General features: G+C 42.0%; 1 long non-coding RNA gene across 1 annotated transcript in view; it reads left to right on the top strand.

Moving 5' to 3' along the window:
- The window catches only part of LOC124465495, a 250554-nt gene extending 238409 nt beyond the window's left edge, over positions 1–12145 (top strand). The window contains exon 3 of the long non-coding RNA XR_006955824.1: positions 12070–12145. This is a non-coding gene — a long non-coding RNA (uncharacterized LOC124465495). The remainder of the gene's footprint in view (positions 1–12069) is intronic.
- The last annotated feature ends 2185 nt before the right edge of the window (positions 12146–14330 follow it).

The following is a 14330-nucleotide window of genomic DNA, read 5'->3' as shown; positions in this document are numbered from 1 at the left end:
CAGGGATGAGTCATGAGGAGGTATTACAGACAATGTATTATAAAAAATTTGCACCTAAATTCTTAGATTTACAACATTCCCTTTTATTCTAGTGGTAGGCTATTCTTCAAGCATCGACATCACTTAGTTATGTTCTCTTAGTTCTTTAGAGTACTTCAAAATGAGTACCCTAAGATGCAGGGAGTGACAGGAGGCTGGCTACTCTACAAGGCTACAGGTGGAGAAAAGTAGTAATATATCCATCGTCATTCAAATAACTAGCCCAAACAAACTCAGTTGAAATAATCCAAACAATATTGCATTTACAGGTGGTCAGGGTAAAGGAAACTGATAATGATTCCTCCTGACTCTGATGGATACACAGGAACCCTACTTCGCAGTGTTACCACGGCAGGAAAGAGCACCCTGTATATTGTGCCATTGCAACATGAGTTTGACCTAACTCCACTACCTCCAGATGCCATTGAATTCCGAAGTATGCCAAAAGCACAATGCCAAACATGTAAAGTGAGTTTTCCTTTGCCCATTTTGGCCCTTCATGTTCAGGAGTGCATGGAGTCAGCAGGAGAGGATATTAAGGTAAATGTAGCTAGTATGAAATAATGTGATGTTTCCTTGAGTACAATTTTGATTGTAGTTCAGTGATTTATAACAGAATATTTTTGGGTCATATGTTATATCTTAGACGTGTCAAAGTGACATCCAGATAGTTTCAGTGACAGCCCCCCCTGTCCATGACACCGAAACATCTTTTGAAGAGGAACTGTGTTTGATGTAATTGTAATGCAATGTGAAATGTGCATGTGAAATGTGAAAACAGTTTATGGTACATAAACTGTTTTGTATGATACTGTTGCTAATATTCAAACTGTTCTGTCTCCATCAGAAAGTTCCATGTCCTATCTGTTTCTTGACATTTTACACCACAGTTTGTGGAGATCCATGCTAGCATGTGTGAGAAAGGTAATTTGACAAACATTTATCTCAATTTGTAATGTATGTAACTTGAAGTACTTGTTTTTTCCAATGTGTCTCACTTGTGCTTTAATAGAGCAAAGAACAATCCTAAAATGGCTGAGACAACTGCCATAAGCGAGAACAATGGAGAGGAGCACATTAAAAGGTAAATGTGTTGTCAAAATTCATAAATATCTTTATCCAACATGGATCTTAATTCTACAGAGATTTTGTTTTCAATATTAGTAGTTATTTATTGATGAGGGGTTTTGTTTGGCAGTGTTGATGATGTATTGGATGCCATTTGTCGAAAAGATGACGTAGAGAAACGGTTTAACATCCAAATCTCAAGAACAAACATTCTTGAGAGAGGCTTACTGCAGTGGCAACGTCAAAAAAGAAATTCACCCACTGCTACTCTGAACGTGACGTTCTTTGGGGAGGCAGGAATGGACACAGGTGCGCTCCGAAAATAATTTCTCACAGGTAAATAAAAAAATACATTTGAATCCATTGAACAATCTTATATTTTAAACCATGAATGAAGCCCTTCAAAATATAGTTAAAAGGACAGGTCACCCAAATCATGAAGAAATGTTATACTTATTATTATACTATTAAATATGTAATATGTCCTACTTATTTAAGGAGGTCTGTCCTTGAGTGTGTTGAGGTTTTCTATGATAAAACACAAATCAAATATTGTCTTTTCACTAACTCTATTACTTGACATAGGTGACCCTAAACCAACACAGTAGGTAGATTAATATGTTTGTACTTGTTTGTCTATAGAACTGATAGCAGGAATTGAGAGCCGTTTCTTTGAGGTGCCAGAGGAGCCCACGATACTCTCTGACTGACTTTGACAGTGGCCTGTACAAGTTGGTTTATTTTATGCAAGTTGGGACAAACTCTTTCCGTGAAATGTTTTCATGCACAAGTAATACATTCAAGCTTAATTTGTATAAATAGGACTGTTGGAGAGATTTTGGCAGTTAGTTTGGGCAAGGTGGTCCGGCCCCTGCCTTTTTCAGCTCATGGACTTACAGTTACCTCTGTAGTGGGCAGATAAACCCAACAACTCTTAACAGTGATTCACTTGCTGATGTGTCAGGGGAGTCAGGTGGCTGAGCGGTGAGGGAGTCGGGCTAGTAATCTAAAGGTCGCCAGTTCGATTCCCGGCCACACCAAATGACTTTGTGTCCTTGGAAACTTCACCCTACTTGCCTCGGGGGAAATGTCCCTGTACTTACTGTAAGTCGCTCTGGAAAAGAGCGTCTGCTAAATGACTAAATGTAATGTAAATGTAATGTAATGATGTCCAGTTGTGAGGGTTAGTGGACCAGGTAAGACCTGTACGATGGAAATGCTGGGTTTATCAAGAATACCTTGTCAAATAATATTTTCATGTGTGAACATGGGCAAGACATTTTCTTCCTTTTTTTAATTTTCAGGTTGAAATGTCAACTGAACATTCAATTGAAGGCCTATCTGATGAAATCTTAAATTGCGGATATACTGGAGCTATCTCATTGCAAAACAAGGAGTCCATTGTTCGGTATGCTAGGACATAGGGATGGGCGATATGGCCAAAATCTTCGATCACGGTATGAGTAATTTTATATCACGGTTACGGTATACATCACGGTATAGTAATTGTTCTGTAAATTCAATTAAGAAATGGTACAAAATAACCATACCGTACATCATCACACTCTATAATTTATTTATTACAAACAAAAACAACTGCCTCACATGAGACAACACTTGAGTTAAAAACAAAAGACTCAAACTGTACTGTAGCTACAATATCCAACTTATCGATTAAAGATTTTCTAGACTGCGCGAGCTTTCTAGCTATCTGTCTACCTGGACACAATAATTTGCGTTCGGGGGTTAATAAAGTACCTATCTATCTTATCGACTATGGAAACTTTATTATATGGCTTCAAATTTTACAATGAGGAGGCTAACAAGTAACACTAGCAGGAAATAGTTCACATCCAGCGGCAGTCTCTGTGTGGCCTGGGACAGTTTTTTAAAAAGTGTCTGAAGAAGGTCTCTTTTCATTTGTTCCTAGAAAAGAATAGACAAATACAACTTTACATTAATGCTCTGGCCTGATAAATTACGTTTTACACACTAAACAGAGGTTAACAAAGACACTAGGTTACACTACACGTTAAAGAAAAAAAAAAAAGAACTGAGCTTGACTGACTGTAAAAACACCAGCTACGTACAGTACTAATCATACTGAAGTGTGAAGCTAACGTTAGTTAATGCTAACTTTAGTGCTAGCGATGCTTAATGTCCAGCTGTCCACCTATTTTCCCCTTTATGTGTTAATGACAAAAAAACGCCACTGCGGAGATAATGTCCCATAGTATCTATTCAAAAAGGCTAATATCTATGGCAAGCCGTTTTAACATTTAATCACTGAATTCTTGATATCCAAAATTCGAATTTTTGATATCAAGAATTCAATTTTGGATATCACGAATTCCAATTTTGGATATCAAGAATTGCATTTTGGATATCAAAAACGCGATGTTGCAGAGTCGTGTCAACCAAGACAGCCTACAACATCCAGAGCCTTAAGGAACTCCGGGCGGACCTCATCCACCCCAGGAGCCCTGCCACCGCGGAGCTTTTAAACCACCTTGGCGACCTCAGCCCCAGAGATAGAAGGGCCCCATCCGATGTCCCCAGACTCTGCCTCCATGTCGGAAAGCGTGTTGGTGGAATTAAGGAGGTCTTCGAAGTATTCCTTCCACCGATCCAGGACGTCCCCCGTCGAGGTCAGCAGCGCACCATCCCCACCGTATACAGTGTTGACAGAGCACTGCTTCCCCCTCCTGAGCCACCAGATGGTGGTCCAGAACCTTTTTGAAGCCGTTCGGAAGTCATTCTCCATGGCCTCGCCGAACTCCTCCCATGCCCGGGTTTTTGCCTCCGCGACCGCCAAAGCCGCGTTCCGCTTGGCCTGCCGGTACACATCAGCTTCCTCTGGAGTCCTACCAGCCAATAAAGTCCGATAGGCCTCCTTCTTCAGCTTGACGGCATTCTTCACCTCCGGAGTCCACCACCGGGTCCGAGGGTTACCGCCGCGACATACACCGACCGCCTTGCCGCCGCAGCTCCGGTCAGCCACTTCAACAATGGAGGCCCGGAACATGGCCCATTCGGACTCAATGTCACCGGCTCCCCCCGAGACATGATCGAAGCACTCCAGGAGGTGGGAGTTGAAGCTCCTTCTGACAGAGGGTTCCGCCAGCCGTTCCCAGCAGACCCTCACATTACGTTTGGGCCTGCCAGGCCTGACCGGCGTCCTCCCCCACCATCGAAGCCAACTCACCACCAGGTGGTGATCAGTTGACAGCTCCGCCCCTCTCCTCACCCGAGTGTCCAAGACATGCGGCCCCAAGTCCGACGACACGACTACAAAGTCGATCATCAAACTGAGAACTCGGGTGTCCTGGTGCCAGGTGCACATATGGACACCCTTATGCTTGAACATGGTGTTCGTTATGGACAAGCCGTGTCTAGCACAGAAGTCCAACAATAAAACACCACTCGGGTTCAGATCGGGGGGGCCGTTCCTCCCAATCACGCCCCTCCAGGTCTCACTGTCATTGCCCACATGAGCATTGAAGTCCCCCAGGAGTACGAGGGAATCCCCGGGAGGAGCGCTTTCCAGCACCCCCCCCCAGAGACTCCAAAAAGGGTGGGTACTCTGAGCTGCCGTTTGGTGCTTAAGGACAAACGACAGTGAGGACCCGTCCCCCCACCCGTAGGCGGAGGGAGGCTACCCTCTCGTCCACCGGGGTGAACCCCAATGTACAGGCGCCGAACCGAGGGGAAACAAGTATTCCCACCCCAGCTCGACGCCTCTCACCAAGGGCAACTCCAGAGTGGAAGAGTCCAGCCCCTCTCAAGGAGACTGGTTCCGGAGCCTATGCTGTGCGTCGAGGCGAGGCCGACTATATCTAGCCGGACACTCTCTACCTCACGCACCAGCTCAGGCTCCTTTCCCGCCAGTCTCTTCGGGCTGTGCCCGACTGGGCCCCATGGGAAAAGGCCCGGCCACCAGGCGCTCGCCATGGAGCCCCACCCCCGGGCCTGGCTCCAGGGGGGGGGCCCCGGTGACCCGCTTCCGGGCAGGGCCAACTGAGAACCATTGTTGTTTTTCTTCATGGTTGTTTTTTTGAGCAACGCTTTGTCTGGTCTTTCACCTGGAACCTGTTTGCCTTGGGTGACCCTACCAGGGGCATAAAGCCCCCGACAACATAGCTTCCAGGATCACTAGGACACGCAAACCCCTCCACCGCGGTAAGTTGGTGACTCAAGGAGGGGGCCAGAATTGCATTTTGGATATCCAGAATTGAATTCTGGATATCAACAATGTATGCTAATGACTTTCATGTGGGCGGGAGTAGGCAGGCTACGTAAATTCTGTTTGCGAAGGCGTAAAATTTTCTGCGCTAAGAGCGTTGCCCACTGCGGCCATTGTAGACTTTGCCATCCGTTGGCGTTTGGTTTAGCGTCACTGTGTCCAATCCCAACCGCTGTAAACTACTATTGTCCAAACCCGAACGGGGTTTGGACACCCAGTTTCCTGTCTTTTTGCCACCATTTTCTTTTGCAATCGCTAACAAAGTGTAAGTAATATTATTTTAGGCATACCAAACAATCTACGTGTCAAATTTCATAAACATATATGGACGTTTACATATCTAAATAATTTAGGAAAGTTACATTGATGAGAGAAAGCCGAAAGACCACTCAGGCGACGCTCGGGCGACGTTCTCTACTCTGACATGAGAAGAGTTCAACAAAACATCCAGCAGGTGGTGGTAAACAGTCAAATTGAGATTTAATCGCATAGTTTTGAGATGTTGAAGCGTGATATCTTATTGTCCCCGGATATATTGACAGCCTTATGGTCAGTTTGGTGACCCTGGATCAAGTTAATATCCCCGTAAAAACAGCAGCAGCGAGTGTTTACTACAAGTATAAGTGTGGTCGGGTTTGGACAAGGGTAGCGCACGGCTAATTTACCGGCGCCAGCGTCTTTCTACCGGCTCTAGTAAAGGATAAGCTAACTCTATTTTTTTTTTACAATATTTAGCTCGAAAGGTAGGAAGTTAAAGCTTAACGTGAAATCAGTAAATCAGCTGAAAACGTGATACAATCATTTTTATCAATATTTGAAGTGGCATTTTCTCAGAATGTTAGCTAATAACCGGTCGGGATTGGACACAGTGACGTTAGTTCAACATTGAACTTTTGTTCAACTGATTGTTTTGAGACCCCAAAAAACGTAACCATTGTCCTAATCTTTATGAATGCATTGTACGTGTAACATACTTATCTGGGTTCAGTTTAAATTCCACTAAATTGGCAGAACTACGCCATCTACTGTTCAAATGTGGATATCAACACGAGTAACATACGCTCGAAAATGTATGAGACTATATTACCACCCAATACTTTGAAGCACTACTGGCACATACATTAAGCTTTCAATTATTTGTAATAAATCGACTAAACTTTCCTCTTGGAGCTATAGATGCTAAACCGTCCAACACGATCCAAAACCAGCTCATTTGACATAAGTAGGCCAATGTTGTTCATGTGGGAGGGAAAAGGCAGGTATTGTGTTTTATTATTTCACAAATATGTTGAAATGATGCAGTTCATAACAAAAGATGCAGTCATTAATTCGTAGGACTGGCATTTCCAATGTGTGTTATTAAGTGCTTTGCGCGGCTAGTCCAATCATTCATCTGCTCTTCGCTGCCCCCCACCCTGGACCCTATGCAGTTTGCATACCGGTCCAACAGGTGTAGAGACGATGCCATCGCTTTGACTATGCACACCGCTCTCTCCCACCTGGACAAAGGGAATACGTATGTGAGGATGCTGGTGTTCATTGACTACAGCTCAGCATTCAACACCATCATCCCCTTCAGACTGGTCTCCAAGCTTTGGTGGACCCGGAACTAAGCACCTCCCTCTGCAAGTGGATCTTCCACTTCCTGACGGGGAGGCCACAGGTGGTGAGAATCGGTGACCGCAACTCATCCGTACTGATCTCCATCACAGGCACCCCCCAGGGCTGTGTGCTCTGCCATCTCCTGTTCACTCACGACTGTGCGGCAACGCACAGCTCCAACCTCCTTGTTAAGTTTGCTGACGACACAACCATCGTGGGCCCCATCTCTGACAGTGACGAGTCAGCCTACAGAGAGGAGGTTGACACCCTGACATCATGGTGCCAGGACAATAACCTCTCTCTCAACATCAGCAAGACCAAGGAGATGATGGTGGAGTGTAGGAGGCGGCAGGAGGAGGAGCATGCACCCCTACTCATCAACGGATCTGAAGTGGAGAAGTCAGCTGGTTCAAGTTCCTCGGGGTGAACATCAGCAACGACCTCACCTGGTCTGTTCACACGGACAAGGTGGTCAAAGCGGCCCGTAAACGCCTCTTCTTCCTGAGGAGACTGGAGAAGTTTGGTATGGACTCAGTCATCCTCACTAACTTTTACAGATGCACTATAGAGAGTATTCTGACTGGTTGCATTACAGTGTGGTATGGGAGCTGCACAGACAGGGACCGCAAGGCCCTACGAAGTGTGGTCCGTTCCGCTGAGTTCATCATCGGCAGGAAGCTCCCAGCCCTACAGGACACCTACCACACACGTTGCCTCAGGAAAGCTGGCAGGATTCTAAGAGACTGTTCCCACCCATCCTTCAGTCTCTTTACCCGTTGCCTTCTGGCAGGCGTTACCGCAGCATCTGGTCGCGCACACGCAGACTGGACAACAGTTTCTACCCAAGGGCCATCAGGCTTCTGAATGGACACTGATATAGACATTGATTCACTGCACACTAGTCACTTAAACACTGTCACTTTCAGTACTGGTTGCTCTATCAGTAACACTGCACTACTGTACCTCACTGTACTTTGCCATCAGACTCCTGTATGGTCATTGACATAGTCACTGATCTGCAGTTTTGCACTATTGTACTGTACTCCACCTAGGTTAAAATAGGTTATAGGGTTGTAATAGGTATTATTTACATTTAGGGTTAGTATAGTGTATTATTTATTGTTATCTGTATATTTAGGAAGTTTTAGTATTAGGGTTAGTATAGTCAATTATTTATTGCTATCTGTGTACTTAGGAAGTTTCACTTATTCAAGCTCAGCATTGATGTAAATTTTGTTCTGTGTACTTATATATTATGCCAGGTGCTTGCGTTGTCTTGTCTTAAGAATTTCAGTGCCCAGTCTGACCTTGTGTTGTTCTGTGTGCCTGACAAATGAAAGACTTGAACTTGAAGCATTCCAATTACAGCCCTAACTTGGACACACATTGCCTCACTGTGTCTGTCTCACTGTACATGCATGTATGGGATTTCCCATGTACTTAAATTATACAGTAATCGACAGAACTTTCACAAATCAATAGAACTAGTCATTGGATACTTAGTATGTTCTCATGTGAGTTGTTATTGATAAGAGTAGATTGTGTGTAGTCAGGTTGAATAGATGTTCAGGGTAATGAGAAAGTACTGGGTGGGTGAACGTCCCTTGTGATGACGGGGAGAGCTCCACCTATGATCTCTCTCTGCCCTAAGTGGTCATGGGCTGGGAGCTGGGAATCTTTCTCTATGACTGTTGTAACACCATTAATTCCTGACTATCAATATCCATGTTGACTTTATTTGACCCTATAAAACACGTTCCCCCAACCTTTGAAGCTGGGAAACATGATTGAGACGTAAGCCGGGTGTTGTGCTGTCATTTATTGTCAGACGTCTGTTTTCTCTCCCAATCTGCAGATCAATAATACATGTAGTCACTTATAAAAATACAGAACTGAACTTAGTCTCTGTTAATGAAGACGAACAAGATACTTTCTTCATCAAAGGTGAGTTCTCTGCTGGGGATCATCCTGGACAGCTTGGAGAAGGAGGCTGAGAGTAGCTGATGGCCATCATGGACAACCCATTTCATCCCCACAGTGATGATGCAATAGAGAACCTGTAGCAACAGAATAGACAAACAATTACAGGCCACAGTACAATCCATTAGCTAGTAAGATAAATGAAGAATGATACATTTTATGAATAAAATGAAATAAACACAATGGAGATGGTGTATTGCAAACAAACTTTATTAAAAAAAAGCAATAATAATTCGTACAATATAAATGTGACTTTGGATTTCAATAACTTAACATAAAACAACATTACATTGATACCTGCCCCCTCTAATAACTACTTATCCCTAGCACATGAGATGTAAGGTAAAAGCTTGTACACAATATGGGCACATTCCTCTGATCTAACATTGCTAACATATCAAATATCAATGAAATAGTATTCGGACTACGAGGTGTTGTCTTCTGCTGGTGAGATCAGTTTGGATTGCCTTTAAAGTCACATTAATATTTTTGCATGTTCAGAAGACCAGCAGCTCCATAAACATAGGTGAACTGTATCCTTTCTTCAGACTGAATCCAGACGAGCTGTCCAACCAGGTAGACAAGGTCCACCATGTGGGCTGTGGACAGCGGCTTTGGACAAGGTCAGCTTGGTGTTGTCAGGCCAGGTAGTCATGATCCAAGGACTCTGGTACAGTTACAATTCAATAGGAAACCAAAGAAAAAGGGAACATTTTTTTAGATCTGGGGTATTCAACTTCTATGCAGTCTTGAGTCTGCAATCTTTCTGTTTTACCTCATCACTGTCACTCACCCACCCAGCAGTGTCACAAATAAAATGTATGCCCTGATTGGAGCCTTCAGATGAATTTTAAAAAACTAGCTTGTCCAGAGTTACATATTAAGGGTCTTAGATTAAAAACAATACCATCATCAAAATTGTGACTGACCCTAGTTCCACATCCCGCACATCAAGACGACATGTCTGGGGAATTTAGGACGTTGTGTCACCATACACAGTGGGCTACGTTAGCATTACCAAAGAATGTCTCCTTATACAGGCTCTGGCATTACTTTTCGCAAGCTACCAGTCTGTATAGTCCAGCAGTCTCCAAACCTGTTTCTGAAGAGCTACTTGCCTGTAGGTTTTTGATCCAACAACACTCATTTGACCTGATACGAGTTACCTGATCAACCAGATAATAATTACAATCAGGTAATGTGCTAGTGTTGGACCTTAAACCTACTGGTAGCTCTTCAGAAACAGGATTGGAGACTCGTATAGTCTATCGTATTCATATATTTTCACGTATCATGATTAGCTAGCCCAGCTAGCTAGAGTACAGTAGCATTACCGTGTGCTTGCTAGCTCGACTGTAGTGCTAGTTATCGAACAAAACAAAACTAAGTATGAAAGCCAAAACTAGTACAGTACCTCTTTTGTTGGGTGGTCCATGTATGTTTCTTATGAGATTATGAGACTGTTTCATTACAAACACTTGTACAGACATCTTCCAAACCCGTCTGCTACTGTACGAGCAGAATAAACAGAATCCCAATTCTTGCGTAGTGTACACAACGTTTTTTTAAACTCCCCCCACTCCCCTACCCATTGGTTTACAGCTTTAATTACGCAAATGTATGCTAACTTGATATCCAGAATTGCATTTTGGATATCAAGAATTCGAATTGTTGATATCCAGAATTGCATTTTGGATATCAAGAATTCGAATTGTTGATATCCAGAATTGAATTGTGGATATCAAGAATTCCAATTTTGGATATCCAGAATTGCATTTTGGATATCAACAATTCGAATTTTGGATATCAACAATTGAATTCTGGATATCAACAATTTGAATTTTGGATATCAAGAATTTGCATTTTGGATATCAAGAATTGCATTTTGGATATCCATAATTCGAATTCTTGATATCCAGAATTGTATTTTTGATATCCAAAATTTGAATTCTTGATATCCAAAATGCAATTCTGGATATCAAGTTAGCATACATTTGCGTAAATTTAACATAATTAAATCTGTAAACCAATGGGTAGGGGAGTGGGGTGTGGCAAGCCATTTCATCATTTAACCAATGAAATCTTGATATCCAATTTTAACTAATGAATTCTTGATATTCAAAATGCAATTCTGGATATAAAAAATTCATTGGTTGAAATTGGATATCAAGAATTCATTGGTTAAATTATAAAACAACTTGCCAGTAGGGGGAGTTTAAAAAAACGTTGCATCCACAAGAGTTGGGATTCTGTTGGGTTCATTCTGCTCGTAGCTAGCATAGCCATTTCTAGCTCTCCTTCACAACATTGCGTTATGTATTATAAATTAATGTTATACATACATGTTAATAAAGTAGCAGACATACATGATACAACACACCAGTAACCAATTGACATTGTGTTATTATACCGAAAATATCCGTAAAATGAGATGGTGCTGCTGTCTGTCCCGCCGAAAACCATTCAAACAGGTTAGCAGCAGTGGGGTTTTTTTACTACAGCGAGCTACCGGAACCACGTCACAAAAAATCTCTAGCTTTTTTCCTGCGTTTCACTGGCAGTGAGTGTTCACAATGTTGTAGTTCACTCCATTTTACACCCAAAACGTCAGGGAGGACTGCCTTAAGTAGATACGAGTCAGCTGAAGATAGCCAGAATATCGGATTTCTTCATCCGAGCCTGGTTCATTCGTAATTTGCCTGAGAAAGCGACTTCCGTTGGCCAGCTCCATTGAAAACCATTCAAAAAAGTTGACAGCAGTGGGGTTTTTGGAACTACAGCGAGCTACATGAACCACGTGATCACGTGTCGGCGAGATCAAAGCATGTCGCAACTTCTATGGCTCTGACCGCGACCTCCTAGCAACGTAATTTTGTGACGTTGCCAGTCCGTAACTGCAACGTCAATTAAGTAACCTATATTTTCAATTCTACTGCTTATATTGGGGTGGTTCATATGCAGACCTCATTTGCCCAAAATGCTACTTGTTCTTGTATAATAGATTGCATGGTAGCCAACTTTAGGAGGACTATGTTTGTGTGATGTGTAGCCTAACTCAAGCATAAACAAGGCAGCATTTCCATGTAACATTTTATTTCAATGCTTACTTAGGAGTAATATTGTCTGTACTATTTCAGTGAAGTGGAGGAGTTTGATAGGGGGATATCTAAACAATTGCGCACTGAAGGGAGACCATTCAATTAGTGCTGTTACCGACATCACAATATGGGGTTTGAATATTGAAAGGTCAGGAAAAGTCAAATATCCATGTTTTTTTATATTTGTTTTTCTTGCTTATATCTCTCATTGAAGGAGTATGGAGGTCTAGATGGAGGTCTAGATGGAGTGATATGGAGGGGTGATTGTCATTGTTTGACAATTATTCAAAATAAACAATGTATATCTTAAATCTGCCCTGAGAGTCAACCTTGTGTCTTGCCAATCTACCATTACACATTTGTGATTGAGATTGAGTGACTGCAAAAGCCATAGCAAATAGAATAGAACTTCACTTTTCCAGAACTTTGTGGTGTCAGACACCAAAATGTAGCATGCACACAGGCATGTGCAGTATTTACAGGAATATGAAAGATGATCTGGGGGGTATTCCAGGTAGCGGGTTCAGTGAAAACTTTGAGTTGTTTAACCCTGAAAAGAAGCATACTCCGAGTTCCACGTTCCAGAAAGAGAGGTAATGAAACCTTTTGGTAAGTTTCCATGGTAACTTACTCCGTAAAACTAACCTGCTCGCTAGCATGTTTTCCATGCCAAACTCTGCGTTTCTACCGATCCCCTTCCACTTTATGACCCTGATAGCTTTTGCAGACACGGCATATCATTTCCTGGATCAGCCGAGCGATCTTGAACAAAATTGTATTTGCTTAGTTATCCGCTGGGAGACGATTTTAAGATTGCAATTTGATGTGCTTTAATTCCCTGATGAATACCTAAGTTAACGTTACCGTTTCCCGTCACAATCTGTAATTTATTTTAGCAACATTCTCAGACCTTGGGCCTTCGTCGCTAGTGTTACATGCCGTGGACATGCACTCAGAATTGACCAAATGCTTCTGGGCACTGAAATAAATCAAATAATTGAAATTGTATTTGGTCTTCTTCATTGCCCACAAATAGAAATCACAATGAGTAACCCAGCCTATTTCTATCGGCTATTGTTCCTACAATTTACATGATTCATATGATTCCTACAATTTACATGATGTACCATCCTGAAACTGGTGTTTCAGCAAATCTATTTCAACATTGTAGGGGGTTAATATTGGCTAAACAACCGAAACTAATTCCCCTATGGTTTGAATGAAGATGGGAAACTGAACAGTGTATTAACATTAACCAAATCATGCCAATAGGCCTACCAATTGAATTACAGTTATTTGGCTATTTTGATTTTTGGGTTAAATCAGAGCAAGAATGGTTAAATTAAGGTTAAATAATTTGTATCATATTGCAAATGAATGATATTAATGAAGGTTAACTCTTATGTCTACTCTACCATGATTATTGTAAACCAGAGATAGAAAGCAAGAGTGAGGAAAAAGGAGTAGGACAAGCTAGAGCTGAGGAGAACGTCTTGATCAATAATCCACAGAACAATGCTTCACAATTCCTTAAGAACAACTACAATCACACCAGAATCTTGACCCTTACTTATCAACATGACTAGCAATGCTACACTAAGTTACACAATGAGATGTGAGAGCCATCAAGTTGAGACTTCATCCAGCAACTCCATATTTACCATATGAGAGGTGGGGGCAGTTTGATAGCCTTACAAGATTAGCCTTTATTCTTCTGCCCTAAGCACACCATTTATTGGTCAAAATAGAAATTCAGAAAATTCAACTATTAATATTCATATAGGTTATTGTTCCTACAATTAACATCACCTGTGACCATGCATCCTCTCGTAACTGGTGTTCAAGTAAATCTTTTTCGAGATTAGCCTTTTTTCTTCTACCCTAAGTAGGCCTACACCATCTCTGGGTCAGTTTTTGGCACTTTATTCACGAGATACAGTTTGTAAAACTAATTTATAGTTGTACAACTATAAACAAATCTATCGCTCTGGATAAGAGCGTCTGCTAAAATGACTAAATGTACATTTACTTGTAACATGAGATTACATTAGCTACATTTCACTGTTCCACATGCATAATTCTCCTGCCATTAAATGAACATCTCACTGTATACAGCATGCCCTGTTGTCAGAATGTGCAAATCGATTTTTATATTCAATATTCTCACAATGACAATTACAAAAAAAGAATGATTTTACATTCTGTTGAGGGAAACTGCTACTACAAGTTGAAATAGGCACCAATATTTAAACTTTGTATCATGTCGAATATGATTACATTTATTTATGTAGCTATTTTAT

This window comes from Hypomesus transpacificus, unplaced genomic scaffold (assembly GCF_021917145.1).
Source record: "Hypomesus transpacificus isolate Combined female unplaced genomic scaffold, fHypTra1 scaffold_52, whole genome shotgun sequence".
NCBI lineage: Eukaryota > Metazoa > Chordata > Actinopteri > Osmeriformes > Osmeridae > Hypomesus > Hypomesus transpacificus.
The sequence above is the reverse complement of the archived record's forward strand: the minus strand, read 5'-3'. Positions and strand labels throughout refer to the sequence as shown.